The following is a 14,710-nucleotide window of genomic DNA, read 5'->3' as shown; positions in this document are numbered from 1 at the left end:
TTGCGTTGTTGTACACGGTGATCATGCAGTCGATGTCTCGGGGTGGAGAAACACACGCCAGCCATTTACAAGCCACGATGTTTGTAGCCAGAGTTTATTGACTAATTCATCAAGAGTCTTTGATACACAACACAAGATGGCTGCTCCACGGAGAGTCTTTGCTATTTAAATGAGCGTTCACTTTGGGAGCGGGGGGGGGGGGGTGCGGGGGGCTGGGCTTTCATTACAGTTTGATTGAGTGGCCCAGCAGGGAGTCGTCGTGAGACACTTCGCTTCAGAGTTAATTGAAGCGACTTGTGCTTGCAGCCCACCTGTTGTTCAAGATGGCCGCAGAATGCAACTGATGCGAAAGTTTGCTTCTTTCTTCAACAGCACGAGAACTTGGGTTGCTTTCATCAAAAACTGTGGTTTCTGACCAACAATCTAAGGCGATACGACGACACCATCTACTGGGATCTCTTTGTCATTACATTCAGCCAGAAAAGCTGGGCAAGACCATCTTCAGTTCCTCACTTACCCGCATGACATCCTGGGCCCAACAGAACAGAATTTGTTGGGGCCCAGGATGTCATGCTTTTCACTTCCAGGCGGCGCGTCTCCGGAAAAATCACCCCCAAGCTAACTCTGGCTAGGAACGCTCTAGGTACATGAAACTCGCTCTGTGTACTCATACTAGTACCATCATTGCACAGTGAAAAGCATGGCATCCTGGGCCCAACAGAACAAAATTTGTGTGTGGGGGGGGGGGGCGGGGGTAGGGGTATTTGTCATACAAATAATAACAACAGGAAAACGATACATAATCCAATTGAATGGCTATATTTTTATGGAATACGGGTCCGTGTACCTTCCCTTCATTCTATTTCCGATTTAGGTACGCAAATCTGAAAACCAAAAAATGGGGTGTTTTTCGTTTTTCAATAATTGGAGCTGGTTTAAAAAATAAAATACGAGCCATTTTCCATAAAAACATAGCCATTAAATTGGATTATGTATCGTTTTCCTGTTGTTATTATTTGTATTCCCAGATAAACGCAAAGACTCCATGTTAATCCAAAATGCAAAATTGCAGAGGTATTTTAAAAATCTCGATTACAAAGTGACCAGAGGTCCTTTAAAAGGAAGAAGTGCTTTAGTCTGTCTTTAACGGCAGCGCTAACAAAAGTAGATTCGGTTTGGCACGAATTTGAAATCTGGGCGAGACGGTTGTGGTAGAGACTCATTGCATGCGCTAACCCTGAGCGCCCCCTTGTGGCCCAGGGGAGTTACTGTTTTGACGTTGTAAAATAAACGATTGCAAGCCCTTCAATTCCGAGCCGTCTCAGTCTCGTCTATTTAGTGGAGGCCGCACTTACAGTTACCAACACATAGTGTCTGAATGTGTCACATGTACTAAAGAGAGACTACAACACAGAGAAACACTGCTGCCCACGGGATTCCCAACACGTCCCTGGGAGCGAGTTGGTGTGGATCTGTTTGATCGGAACCATCCCTACACACCCATTTCCCACAACACCACGTGTTCTTAATAGAGCAATTCCAAAGGTTCTCCTCAGAATGGTTCTTCCTTCACACCACCTCTAGTCCAACATTTCCATTCTACATTCTACATTGAAACATTTCGAATTTACATTATAGTTCATAATGTACTCAAATGTTATGGTGGAGACTAAATTGCATGCGCTAGCCCTGAGCGCCCTCTTGTGGCCTAGGGGAGTTACTGTTTTGACTTTGTAAAATAAACGATTGCGCGCCCTTCAATTCGGAGCCGTCTCGGTCTCGTCTATTTAGTGGAGCCCGCACTTACAGCTACCAACACAATGGTGTCCCTCAAACCCTAAGGATATTTAATAAGAGAAATGGTCGCGCTAAACTCTGGCATGCGAACATTTCTACCATTTTATTACAATTGGGGTGCAGCTCAGCGAGAAAAAAAATAGCTTGACGTTCGATATTCGAGTTAGGGACAGTCAACAAGTGTTATGTTTGTTTGTGTCATAATTTGACAAAAATATTCACCAAAAATCAGTTAATTAACATTTTATAATTCTGATTCCTGTAGAAGATGAGCAAAGGGAGGCACTTAACTACTACACCTCAAATGTTCCTTATATAGATCATTTGGGAGAAGTTGGAGCCAATTCAAGGATGAGTAGAGTGCTAAATTGACACAAATATTCACCAATCAAGTGAAACACTTTTTCTCATCCTGATTGCTGTAGTAGGTGGCAAAGTAAAGCCTCTAACTACTACACCTCAAATTGTATTTTATATAGGTCATTTTGGAGAAGTTTTGTCAATTCATGATACCATTGCGGATATATTTGTGGATGGTTCCTAACACTAACTGAATATCGAACGTCAGAATGTTAAGCCAACTTTTTCTCGCTCTGAAAGCGAAGCTACCAATGGCTGGAAAGCGTAAAAATTGAAAATGTAATATTGAAACCGGGAATACGGAAATTCGAGCCCTTTCCAGAAAACTCCACATATTTTGTAGTTTATTTTTAAAAGGGGCGTTAAAATGAATATCCTATTTTTGTTTCTAAAATGAAAATTGAAAATACAACCCTAAATTACTTTTTTGATTTGCGTTTCACAATTAAAAATAGAATGAACGTAAGGTACACGGACCCAAACGCCATATCCAACGACCAAAAGAGACACGGACCGTCTTCAGGCGCTACGCTATCGCCATCTCCTGGTCAGTGCAATACAATACAATACAATACAATTTTATTTATAGAGCTTATTTCATAACAGCTGGAGCTGGAACAAAACACTTTACAAACAATGAACAATAAATAATAATAATAATGACAATAATAATTGATTATTAATTTGTCTTTATTCATTTATATTTTTACTCATATTTTACATATTATTTAAATCTATATTAATACGTGTAACACAACCTTTTATTGTTTTTTTTTTTTAATTTATTGTATTGTTTGTAAAGTGCTTTGTTGCAGCTCTAGCTGTTATGAAATGCGCTATATAAATAAAATTGTATGGTATTGTATTGTAATAAAAGGCCAAAATACACAGGTGTTAATCAATAAATTAACATAAAACACGATATCCAATTGACACCGGAAAAGAGCCGAAAATTTCAGGTCTGATCAAAAGCCAGCGAACAAAAGTGTGTCCGCCTGGGTGATAACGTACATTTTGGCCACTTATGCTCCACTACCAAAATAAATAAATAAACACATTATAATAAATAAATAAATAAGTATGTATATATGTATGCACGCACGCATGCATGCACGCACGCACCCACGCACGCACATATTTTCGTTCAAGAATTAAAAATTGAAAATCAAAACATTTTTTGACTTTATAATATCCAATGACCAAAAGAGACACGCACCCGGTTTTATGTATTTATTCTATTTCTACGACAGAAAGTCGAATATAGCACTGGACACATATGGAAAAACGGCTCGTCTATTTATTTTTGGATTCCCGGGATCCCGGGAAGTTGTCCCGACAGCATTTCTCGTACTGACCAGAAGCAACGATTTCCATTCCACAGTGAGCCAAGCAGTCATCATGACGCGTCACCAGGTGGCGCTAGTGTGCAAAGTGCCGATGAACAAACAGACGAAGAAGGCTGGCTCCCATTAGTGCACGTGAAGTGAGGCCTGCTGGTTGATTTGGAACAGGTGTGCAGAAGGAATCGTCGAGTGAAGTGCACGGGTGCGGCAAGATGGCGACCGGCCGCTTGGCGTTTTTTCAGGTAAGTGAGCACTCGAGCAAATGTTTGTCGTTTGTTGCCGTTTCTTACAATGCCATTTTGTTTGTTGCAGGGTTTGCACACTTGAGGGACGCAACTTCGCTTGAACAAGCAGAAGCAAAAGTTTGCTTGGATTGGTGCACGTGACGTGAGGCATGCCGGTGATTTGGAACAGGTGCGCAGAAGGAGATTCCTCGAGTGCAGTGCACAGGTGCGGCAAGATGGCGACCGGCCGCTTGGCGTTTTTTCAGGTAAGTGAGCATACGAGCAAATGTTTGTCGTTTTTTGGCCGTTTGGCCACTGACATTTTGTTTGTTGAAGGATTTGCACATTTGACGCACGCAACGGCGTTTGAGTTTTGAGCACAGGAATTTTAATTCACTTCCCTTTGCTTGATTTAGCACATTGTCCTCTTTGTTTTGCAATGATTTCAAATAATTTTGGTTTATTTTAATGCTGGCCAGCATTTTTATTTTTTTTTCTCTCCATTGTTGTCAATGACAATGCCTTCGTACTCGGCATTTGAACTGTAATGGTTTTTGTTTAACTCATTGTTTGGGGGTTTTATTGAATATGGTGCATTTTATTTCAGGTGGTATGAATGTTTTGCAAACTTGTGAATGTGGTTTTGTGTACTCTTTCACGCCAATTGTCACGAATTTTCATTTAAACCCTTTCCGCTCCAAATGGTAAAAAAAATCCCGACTGTATTCTTCCGCTGCCGGTTAAAAAAACAAAAAAGAAACATTTTGCGAGCATTCATTTCTCCGGTTTCCTGTCGGAGGGGACACTTCATCCGATTTGGACGGCAAAGCTATCCTCATGCCATGCTGTAATTTTGGACTGCAAACCTGAGGTAAGTTGTGCTAAAATGAAAACATGAATGTCTTAATGTGTAGCTGTGCCGATGACTAGTATCTTTCAATACATTTCACGGATTCGGTTCGATGCTAATTCACTGTCGTCAACCACAATGTATTTTCGGCAGCAAACACTCACATGTATTTTCTTTCGAAACTGTCGCTCTAGCTAGTATCTGTAATTATTACAACATTTGCATGTTATGTTATAAACGTAATTTCTCTTGATTGTTTGCAGAACTAAATATGAAGGCAGGGCTCCTTCAATACAAAGCAAGCAGGTGGACCTCAGACCAGGTGAAAATAATTGTGTGTAAAGTTTCAGCTTGTTTGACATTTATGGATGGAACTGTGTACAAGTTGATTCCATCTTGTCTAAACTGATTTTTATTTATTTTATTTTTTTTTAGTCTTAGTCCAATTGGAAGGGGACAGACTGTCCAAATGTGCAACCTTCATCGATGCCTCAACAGAAACTGTTTTGTGAGCTGAAGTGACATGTTCACTGTCTACACTGAAAGGTTGCTCCAACTGAGTGGGAGGAAAAGCTTTATTTTTTTTCTTCAAACGAATGTAAGCGTCAAGGAGCTAATGTGCAGTGTGTTGGTTTTAGGGTGCACTCTGTCATAGTGGTCAACACTAAAACTTCTTTGAAGAAATGTACAAAAGCAGGTTTGTAGGGTCAAAGAGGAGCCTGATGAATGGAAAAGCTGGCCAGAGGTAACAAAGCACATGGCAATTTGATAAGCAAGGGGCACAACTACACTGTGTTTGGTTTTTTTTGTTTTTTGTGGTTGCAGGGCCCAAATGAAGAAGAGGAGCAGGTCCACAAATGAAGCATCAAGCGGCACACATGAGTATGATCTGTCCAAGGGTCGCCTGAAAATGTAGAACCGGAGGGGGCAGAGTCGTGAGCTTTGTGGTTTGCCTTGGTTGCGCGTAGGTTGGGAGCGTTGTTGCTGTTGCCGGTTGATCGATCTTAGAAAGGTCTGATGGACAATGTTTTCGAGTCGATGGTTGGACACGTGTCTGTAAGGTTGAGTGCTCTTTGGCAAGGAATCTTGGAGTTGTTTGGCTTGTCTGGATCCAGAGCAGCTTTTTGTTGTTTGAGGAGGTCGATTGGAAAGCGGTCATGTACAGTGTAGGCAGGCTTTGTACAAGTCTGAAAAATGTTACGCGCATCACTAAATATGAAAGTGCGTTTCAGGGTTGGGGAGGTGAGCGGAAACGAGAGGCACCGGACCCAGGGTAAGGAGTACCTCGACAAATGAAGTGACCGTACATAACCAATCTTCCTTTTTTGCTGTTGGGGCTGGCGGACGAGTCGGATGGTTCAAAAGTCAGGTAAGGAAAGCCGACAAATGCCGTTCAATCACACAAGCGTCGGGCTTAGCAATGTGGCCCAAACATGCCCGTTTTTGGCCCAACAGCAGAGCATCGTACTCGCCGTCCAGCTGAGTGGCGGCGAAGCCCCAGTCGCCGCCTACGACTGCCGGAGAGCCTTCGTCTGCGCCGCCCTCGACCGTCAGCCGACTCGAACCTTCAGCGGATCTTCGGCTGTGCGAGTCTGGTCTTTGCTTGTTTTGCGTCATATTTTCCCCTTTCAGTCATGCTTACCCCACCCTTGTTGATGACTTGCAGGGCAGCAGTGGAGTGGGACGGCCCGAGAGGCAGCGAGAATGGCCGGACGAGAGAAAGCATGCGCACACAATGAAGTGAGCAGCACGCAACTACTAACTAGCAGGTTATGCATTTTGCAGGCTGGGCGATGAGCCGGATGGGACAAAAGGACGGGCGAGTGAGGGTAACAGGCTCAGTCGACGCTCCAATCAAATAAGCAAGTGACATACAACTAGGCTAATCTGTTTTATTTCTGACGCTTTTGCTGTGTGGATTCTGCCGCCGTAATCGGGACAAAGTCTGAGGTGGACCGCTTCCCCGAGAGGCGTAGCTCTGGACTCTTCTGCGTCGACAGACCCACCCACCCACCCAGCGAGCGAGCCATGTCCTGAGGAGAAACGGCTTCCCTGAAGGAGTCTGCCTGTCGTGTTGAATTCTTGTGAAATGCTGTTTGAGTTGACATAGTGTGAACTGTTGCCGCCTGCGCATCCGGGAAGGGGTTCCGTCCTCCGTCTGTGCTCACTTCACGAGGTGGTGGTGTCACGAACCTTGGTCCGCTGTGGGTTTGCTTCAAGGGCTCCACGAATGCACTTGACTTGTCGTTGCAGGATGGAGGAGGAGCCGCTCGGGACGGAGCCCACCGCGGCAGCGTAAAAGTGCAAATGTGTGGCAATATCATGGCAATGAGCAAAAGTGTCATGTTGTGCATTGGTGCTTCTTTTGCAGGCTGGAAGAAGAGCCGGATGGAAGGAAAGACTCGGCAAAGGTAACAACACACGTGGCAACTAAAAGCAAGTGGCACAACAGAGGTCAGACGGAGCGATTGCACACATCGAGTTACCTGTGTATAATTTACTACGAAGTTGCGGATTGTCAAATTGCCATTAGAGTGCGGGTGCAATTCACCGTTCAGCCCTACTTGAGAGGTCTTGCTTGTCTGTGTTGTAGGGCTGATTTGTCAAGAAGTGACCGGCACAAAACAAATCTGGTTTTTGTTTTGCAGGGTGGAGAAGGAGCAGGATGGGTCAAAAGTCAGCTCGATGTGTCCGCCTCGCATCGGCCAGTGGTGAGCCTGCCGTTGACACGAACCTTCAGAAGATTTTTGGCCATGATTTGTTGTATGATTCATACCCCCCCCCCCCCCCCCTCTTCTGCTTAAGACTGTTACTCAGCAGCAGTGGAGTGGGATGGTGCAAAGGACCATCAGTTGGGCGTACTCACCACTCAAGCAGCCAATCAGGTGACAAATGCACACCTGCTTGTACTGATTGTTTTGCAGGATGAACAATGAGCCGGATGGGGCTAACCCGCAACGAAATGAGCTTGTGACGGCCAACTGCAGTACATCCGCCGTTGCTGTTGCAGCAGCAGGGTGCAGAAGCCGCTAGGTACGAGAGTCACCTGGCAGAACCACAACAGGGTCAGAAGTATGTGTCAAAGTGACTGTCCCAAAAGGAACACTGTTCATTTATGTGCTTGTTTAGCAACGGTGGAAGAGGAGCTGGACCAAGTGGCACTCAATGCCTTCCCCCCCTCCCTCTCTCTTCGCAGGGCTCAGAAGGCCATCGATGTGATGAAAAAGAGGAACGAAGGCTTCAAGATGAACAGCTTGGCTCTTGAGGTGAGTATCAAAGTGGTACACGTTAACATGGATGTCAAGACCTGTTACGTTCTTTCTTTTTGGTAGCGTTCCCCAACGAGAGGTGCAGATGTTACGGTGCTCGGAGGGCAAAGCGTCAACAATAGGGAGAGTATTTTTTTTTTTTTCTTCTTCCACTTGGTTGTGTGTTTGTTTGTCTCCTCTCTGTCACTAACTCACTGGGTGTGCACTGACTAACACTAACAGCGTTTTGTACAGAGCCGTGTATCAAGGCAGCAATGATTTGTTGGAGTAGCTTGTTCTCTAAAATATTGTTTTGACATGTTTGTATTTTCTTTTGTCCGAAGCGACATGTAAAGCGTCCTTTTTGTATGTTCTGAAAGTGCTTTTGTATGTGAATTAAAATTGTGAATTGGATGAGCATCTCATTTTAGAGGGGTGTAACACTGTCGTGTCAATTGATCTTTTTGTATCTGTTGTCTGTCATCCTTTTATCAATGCAGTCTGGTTTTGGCTCAGTCAGGTGACATGTTGATATACCAGCATTTCATAGCACCGCTAACGTTACAAAGTGACACGGTCAGACCCGAATCCTCTTTGCTAGTTAGCAGTCACTGCATATGTTTAGAATGGTCAAATAAAAGAGCATTAACTATTTGTGTAAAAGCAATTCATAGCTAACACGTTGGCAAGCATCTGCCTCCCAATCTTTGAAAAAATGGGGTAAGTGTATAATAAGGCAGGGTTTTTTTTTCCAAAAAATTAGGTAAGGGTGTAGTCGGGTGTTTCGTTTTTTAAAAAAGATGACCATGTATACCCCAGAAAGTAAACACTCATTATGTGAGTGTATATGCAAATGCATTGGACTTAAATGTGTGGTTCAGTTTACTTGCATACAATGCACAGACTTATGTGAGGCTTGAACCCACAACCTCTGATTCTCAATCCATGTCACTCTCCTCTGAGCCAGCTGCGACCTGAAGGTTGATGTGGCACCTCGTCCATATATCTTCAACAATCTCCATTCCTGACCGTAAAGACTACCAAAGGATTTTCTACTCCAGTCCTGCAGTGGTCGAAGGAAGAGTGTGGCAGAATGTGGACCCTGATGACTTTTAAAAATATCACCATACATTAGTGTATATGCAAAGAGCTTAAAAATTACAAGTTCAGATAGTATAGAACCCTAACCCTGTTAACATTACAAACTCATACTGCACAGTGGAGGGAATGACACTGTTAGAGTGAGTCGTGTACATTGCACAGTTATTTGGTTAGGGTTAGTTGCACACATTGCACAGTCACTTGGTGAGGATTAGTTGCATACATCACACGGAAACACATGACATGACATTGGGGGGTTTGAACCCTGGATCTCAGGTGGACAAACCCAAAGTCTCTCCTCTCAGCCAGCGGGTACCTGAGATTGCAAGCCTTTCGTTGTCCATATATCTTCACCAATGGGGCACGTGTGCATGGAAAAGACAAAAGCTCACGTCGTGCGATTGCTTTCACTCCTCCTGTGGCCTGGTGGTCAATGATGTGCATTGGAGACCTAACTTACCTGGCTTCAAATCCAGACCCATCCCTTACAATACCAAAAGCTAGCTCAGGCTAGCCAGCTTTGCATGGGGTAAGGACCATTGGTAAGTTTTGTTGTATTGTTTGACAAAAATCAAATAATACCTTTGTGTCACACTAGTGTACATGCAACACATTGAAGAGATCACCATGCTGAAGGTCACTCACATTCTGCACTGTCAAGACTTGAACCCAGGAGCTCCGGTTGACAAAGCCACAACTCTAACCTCTCAGCCAGCAGTGACCTGAATGGCAATGTTGCTCCTTGTCACATATACCTGCAACAATGGGGCGTGTTCATCTAGGAAAAGTAAAAGGCACACCCGAGATTAGAATCAGGGTCCTCAGGTGTGGAAAGCCACAAGTCTAACCTATCAGCCACCTGGGAACTCTCAACATAAGCTGCTTCCTTGTCCATATACCTTAAGCAGGACGTTTGTCATCTAGGAAAAGACAAAAGCGCAGGTGGCGCTGTCACCTTCATTCCTCCCGTGGCCTGGTGGTCAGTAATGCGGCTTGGAGACCTAACATATCTGGGTTCAAGTCCAGACACATCCCTTACAAAAGCTAGCTCAGGCTAGGCGGACTCGGATGACTAGGCAGGACAGTGTGTGCGGGACAGGACAAGCGCATGTAGCTGTTTTCAGCTAGGAAAAGTCAACGGCCCAACCGAGATTCGAACCAGGGTCCTCAGGTGTACGAAGTCACGAGTCTAACCTGTCGGCCAGCTGAGAATGCTAAAGCTAAGCTGCTCCTTGTAAATATATCTTAAACGGGACGTTTGTCAGCTTGGAAAAGATAAAAGTGCAGGTGGCGCTGTCACCTTCACTCCTCCCATGGCCTGGTGGTCAGTGATGCGGAATGGAGACCTAACGTACCTGGGTTCGAATCCAGACTCATCCCTTACAAAAGCTAGCACGGGCTAGGCAGACTTGGGTGACTAGGCCGGACCAGCACAGAACGGTGTGAGCGGGACAGCACAGGACGGTGTGAGCAGGACAGGAGCATGTAGCTGTCTTCAGCTAGGAAAAGTGAACGGCCCAACCGAGATTCGAACCAGGGTCCTCAGGTGTACAAAGTCATGAGTCTAACCTGTCGGCCAGCTGAGAATGCTAAAGCTAAGCCGCTCCTTGTACATATATCTTCAACGGGACGTTTGTCAGCTTGGAAAAGATAAAAGCGCAGGTGCCGCTGTCACCTTCACTCCTCCCATGGCCTGGTGGTCAGTGATGTGGAATGGAGTCCTAACGTACCTGGGTTCGAATCCAGACACATCCCTTACAAAAGCTAGCACAGGCTAGGCAGACTCGGGTGACTAGGCCGGACCAGCAGAGGAGGCAGAAGGGCGGGTGGCCAGGATACGAGGAGGCAGAAGGGTGGGAGGTCAGGATAGTGGGAGGCAGAAGGGTGGGAGGTCAGGACAGGAGAAGGGTGGGAGGTCAGTATAGGAGGAGGCAGAAGGGTGGGAGGTCAGGATAGGAGGAGGAGGAAGAAGGGTGGGTGGGCAGGATAGGAGGAGGTGGGAGGTCAGGTCAGGACAGGAGAAGGGTGGGAGGTCAGGATAGGAGGAGGAGGCAGAAGGGTGGGAGGTCAGGATAGGAGGAGGAGGAAGAAGGGCAGGTGGGAGGTCAGGATAGGAGGAGGAGGCAGAAGGGTGGGAGGTCAGTATAGGAGGAGGAGGAAGAAGGGCAGGTGGGAGGTCAGGTCAGGAGAAGGGTGGGTGGTCAGGATAGGATAGGAGAGGAGGAGGCAGAGTAGGAGGAGGTAGAGGGGGGAGGCCAGGCTGGGGTAGGAAAAGAGGAGGTAGAGTAGAGGGGGGAGGCCAGGCCGGGATAGGAGAAGAGGAGGTAGAGTAGGAGGAGGTAGAGGGGGGAGGCCAGGCCAGGATAGGAGAAGAGGAGGTAGAGTAGGAGGAGGTAGAGGGGGGAGGCCAGGATAGGAGAAGAGGAGGCAGAGTAGAGGGGGGAGGCCAGGCCGGGATAGGAGAAGAGGAGGCAGAGTAGAGAGGGGAGGCTGGGCCGGGATAGGAGAAGAGGAGGTGGAGTAGGAGGTGGGAGGAGACAGGATGAGATATAGTGAACCCAGGGCTAAAATTTTGTAGAAGAAAAACAAAACAGTGCAGCTTTTTTAATATATTATTTTGACTATGACTGTGCGTCTTATACAATCCCCTGGCCTGGCCTCCCCCCTCTACTCTGCCTCCTCTTCTCCTATCCTGGCCTGGCCTCCCCCCTCTACTCTGCCTCCTCTTCTCCTATCCTGGCCTCCCCCCTCTACCTCCTCCTACTCTACCTCCTCTTCTCCTATCCCGGCCTGGCCTCCTCCCTCTACTCTGCCTCCTCTGATCCCGGCCTGGCCTCCCCCACTCTACCTCCTCCTACTCTGCCTCCTCTTTTCCTATCCCGGCCTGGCCTCCCCCACTCTACCTCCTCCTACTCTGCCTCCTCCTACTCTCCTATCCCGGCCTGGCCTCCCCCACTCTACCTCCTCCTACTCTGCCTCATCCTACTCTCCTATCCTGACCACCCACCCTTCTCCTGACCTGACCTGACCTCCCACCCACCCTTCTTCCTCCTATCCTGACCTCCCACCCTTCTTCCTCCTATCGTGCCCACCCGCCCTTCTTCCTCCTCCTCCTATCCTGACCTCCCACCCTTCTCCTGTCCTGACCTCCCACCCGCCCTTCTTCCTCCTATCCTGACCTCCCACCCTTCTGCCTCCTCCTATCCTGGCCTCCCACCCTTCTGCCTCCCACTATCCTGGCCTCCCACCCTTCTGCCTCCCACTATCCTGGCCACCCGCCCTTCTGCCTCCTCTGCTGGTCCGGCCTAGTCACCCGAGTCTGCCTAGCCTGTGCTAGCTTTTGTAAGGGATGTGTCTGGATTCGAACCCAGGTACGTTAGGACTCCATTCCGCATCACTGACCACCAGGCCATGGGAGGAGTGAAGGTGACAGCGCCACCTGCGCTTTTATCTTTTCCAAGCTGACAAACGTCCCGTTGAAGATATATGTACAAGGAGCGGCTTAGCTTTAGCATTCTCAGCTGGCCGACAGGTTAGACTCATGACTTTGTACACCTGAGGACCCTGGTTCGAATCTCGGTTGGGCCGTTCACTTTTCCTAGCTGAAGACAGCTACATGCTCCTGTCCTGCTCACACCGTTCTGTGCTGGTCCGGCCTAGTCACCCGAGTCTGCCTAGCCTGTGCTAGCTTTTGTAAGGGATGTGTCTGGATTCGAACCCAGGTACGTTAGGTCTCCATTCCGCATCACTGACCACCAGGCCATGGGAGGAGTGAAGGTGACAGCGCCACCTGCGCTTTTATCTTTTCCAAGCTGACAAACGTCCCGTTGAAGATATATTTACAAGGAGCAGCTTAGCTTTAGCATTCTCAGCTGGCCGACAGGTTAGACTCGTGACTTCATACACCTGAGGACCCTGGTTCGAATCTCGGTTGGGCCGTTGACTTTTCCTAGCTGAAAACAGCTACATGCTCTTGTCCTGTCCCGCACACACTGTCCTGCCTAGTCATCCGAGTCCGCCTAGCCTGAGCTAGCTTTTGTAAGGGATGTGTCTGGACTCGAACCCAGATATGTTAGGTCTCCAAGCCGCATTACTGACCACCAGGCCACGGGAGGAATGAAGGTGACAGCGCCACCTGCGCTTTTGTCTTTTCCTAGATGACAAACGTCCTGCTTAAGGTATATGGACAAGGAAGCAGCTTACGTTGAGAGTTCCCAGGTGGCTGATAGGTTAGACTTGTGGCTTTCCACATCTGAGGACCCTGATTCTAATCTCGGGTGTGCCGTTTACTTTTCCTAGCTGAACACGCCCCATTGTTGCAGGTATATGTGACAAGGAGCAACATTGCCATTCAGGTCACTGCTGGCTGAGAGGTTAGAGTTGTGGCTTTGTCAACCGGAGCTCCTGGGTTCAAGTCTTGACAGTGCAGAATGTGAGTGACCTTCAGCATGGTGATCTCTTCAATGTGTTGCATGTACACTAGTGTGACACAAAGGTATTATTTGATTTTTGTCAAACAATACAACAAAACTTACCAATGGTCCTTACCCCATGCAAGTCTGGCTAGCCTGAGCTAGCTTTTGGTATTGTAAGGGATGGGTCTGGATTTGAAGCCAGGTAAGTTATGTCTCCAATGCACATCATTGACCACCAGGCCACAGGAGGAGTGAAGGCCACCGCACGACGTCAGCTTTTGTCTTTTCCATGCACACGTGCCCCATTGGTGAAGATATATGGACAACGAAAGGCTTGCAATCTCAGGTACCCGCTGGCTGAGAGGAGAGACTTTGGGTTTGTCCACCTGAGATCCAGGTTTCAAACCCCCCAATGTCATATAATGTGTTTCCGTGTGATGTATGCAACTAATCCTCACCAAGTGACTGTGCAATGTGTGCAACTAACCCTAACCAAATAACTGTGCAATTTACACGACTCACTCTAACAGTGTCATTCCCTCCACTGTGCAGTATGAGTTTGTAATGTTAACAGGGTTAGGGTTCTATACTATCTGAACTTGTAATTTTTAAGCTCTTTGCATATACACTAATGTATGGTGATATTTTTAAAAGTCGTCAGGGTCCACATTCTGCCACACTCTTCCTTCGACCACTGCAGGACTGGAGTAGAAAATCCTTTGGTAGTCTTTACGGTCAGGAATGGAGATTGTTGAAGATATATGGACGAGGGGCCACGTCAACCTTCAGGTCGCAGCTGGCTCAGAGGAGAGTGACATGGATTGAGAATCAGAGGTTGTGGGTTCAAGCCTCACATAAGTCTGTGCATTGTATGCAAGTAAACTGAACCACACATTTAAGTCCAATGCATTTGCATATACACTCACATAATGAGTGTTTACTTTCTGGGGTATACATGGTCATCTTTTTTAAAAAACAAAACACCCGACTACACCCTTACCTAATTTTTTGGAAAAAAAAACCCCTGCCTTATTATACACTTACCCCATTTTTTCAAAGATTGGGAGGCAGATGCTTGCCAACGTGTTAGCTATGAATTGCTTTTACACAAATAGTTAATGCTCTTTTATTTGACCATTCTAAACATATGCAGTGACTGCTAACTAGCAAAGAGGATTCGGGTCTGACCGTGTCACTTTGTAACGTTAGCGGTGCTATGAAATGCTGGTATATCAACATGTCACCTGACTGAGCCAAAACCAGACTGCATTGATAAAATGACAGACAACAGATACAAAAAGATCAATTGACACGACAGTGTTACACCCCTCTAAAATGAGATGCTCATCCAATTCACAATTTTAATTCACGT

General features: G+C 46.7%; 1 long non-coding RNA gene across 7 annotated transcripts; it reads left to right on the top strand.

Moving 5' to 3' along the window:
• The first annotated feature begins 3,610 nt into the window (after window positions 1-3,610).
• On the top strand, window positions 3,611-8,252 carry LOC147128361 (uncharacterized). 7 transcript variants are annotated; one of them, XR_015083921.1, is made up of 11 exons: window positions 3,611-3,742; window positions 3,813-4,896; window positions 5,010-5,120; window positions 5,213-5,319; window positions 5,400-5,943; window positions 6,030-6,158; window positions 6,241-6,985; window positions 7,223-7,285; window positions 7,380-7,646; window positions 7,771-7,840; window positions 7,907-8,252. It is a non-coding gene; the product is annotated as an uncharacterized LOC147128361 (long non-coding RNA). The 7 variants fall into 7 exon arrangements; XR_015083923.1 differs by having other exon boundaries at window positions 3,813-4,595; window positions 4,838-4,896; window positions 5,016-5,943; XR_015083920.1 differs by having other exon boundaries at window positions 3,813-4,595; window positions 4,838-4,896; window positions 5,010-5,943.
• Window positions 8,253-14,710: the final 6,458 nt, after the last annotated feature.

Source organism: Filicampus tigris, chromosome 20 (genome assembly GCF_054856515.1).
Source record: "Filicampus tigris isolate MCC_2025a chromosome 20, RoL_Ftig_1.0, whole genome shotgun sequence".
NCBI lineage: Eukaryota > Metazoa > Chordata > Actinopteri > Syngnathiformes > Syngnathidae > Filicampus > Filicampus tigris.
Note: the sequence above shows the minus strand (reverse complement) of the source record. Positions and strands in the feature narration are given on the sequence as shown.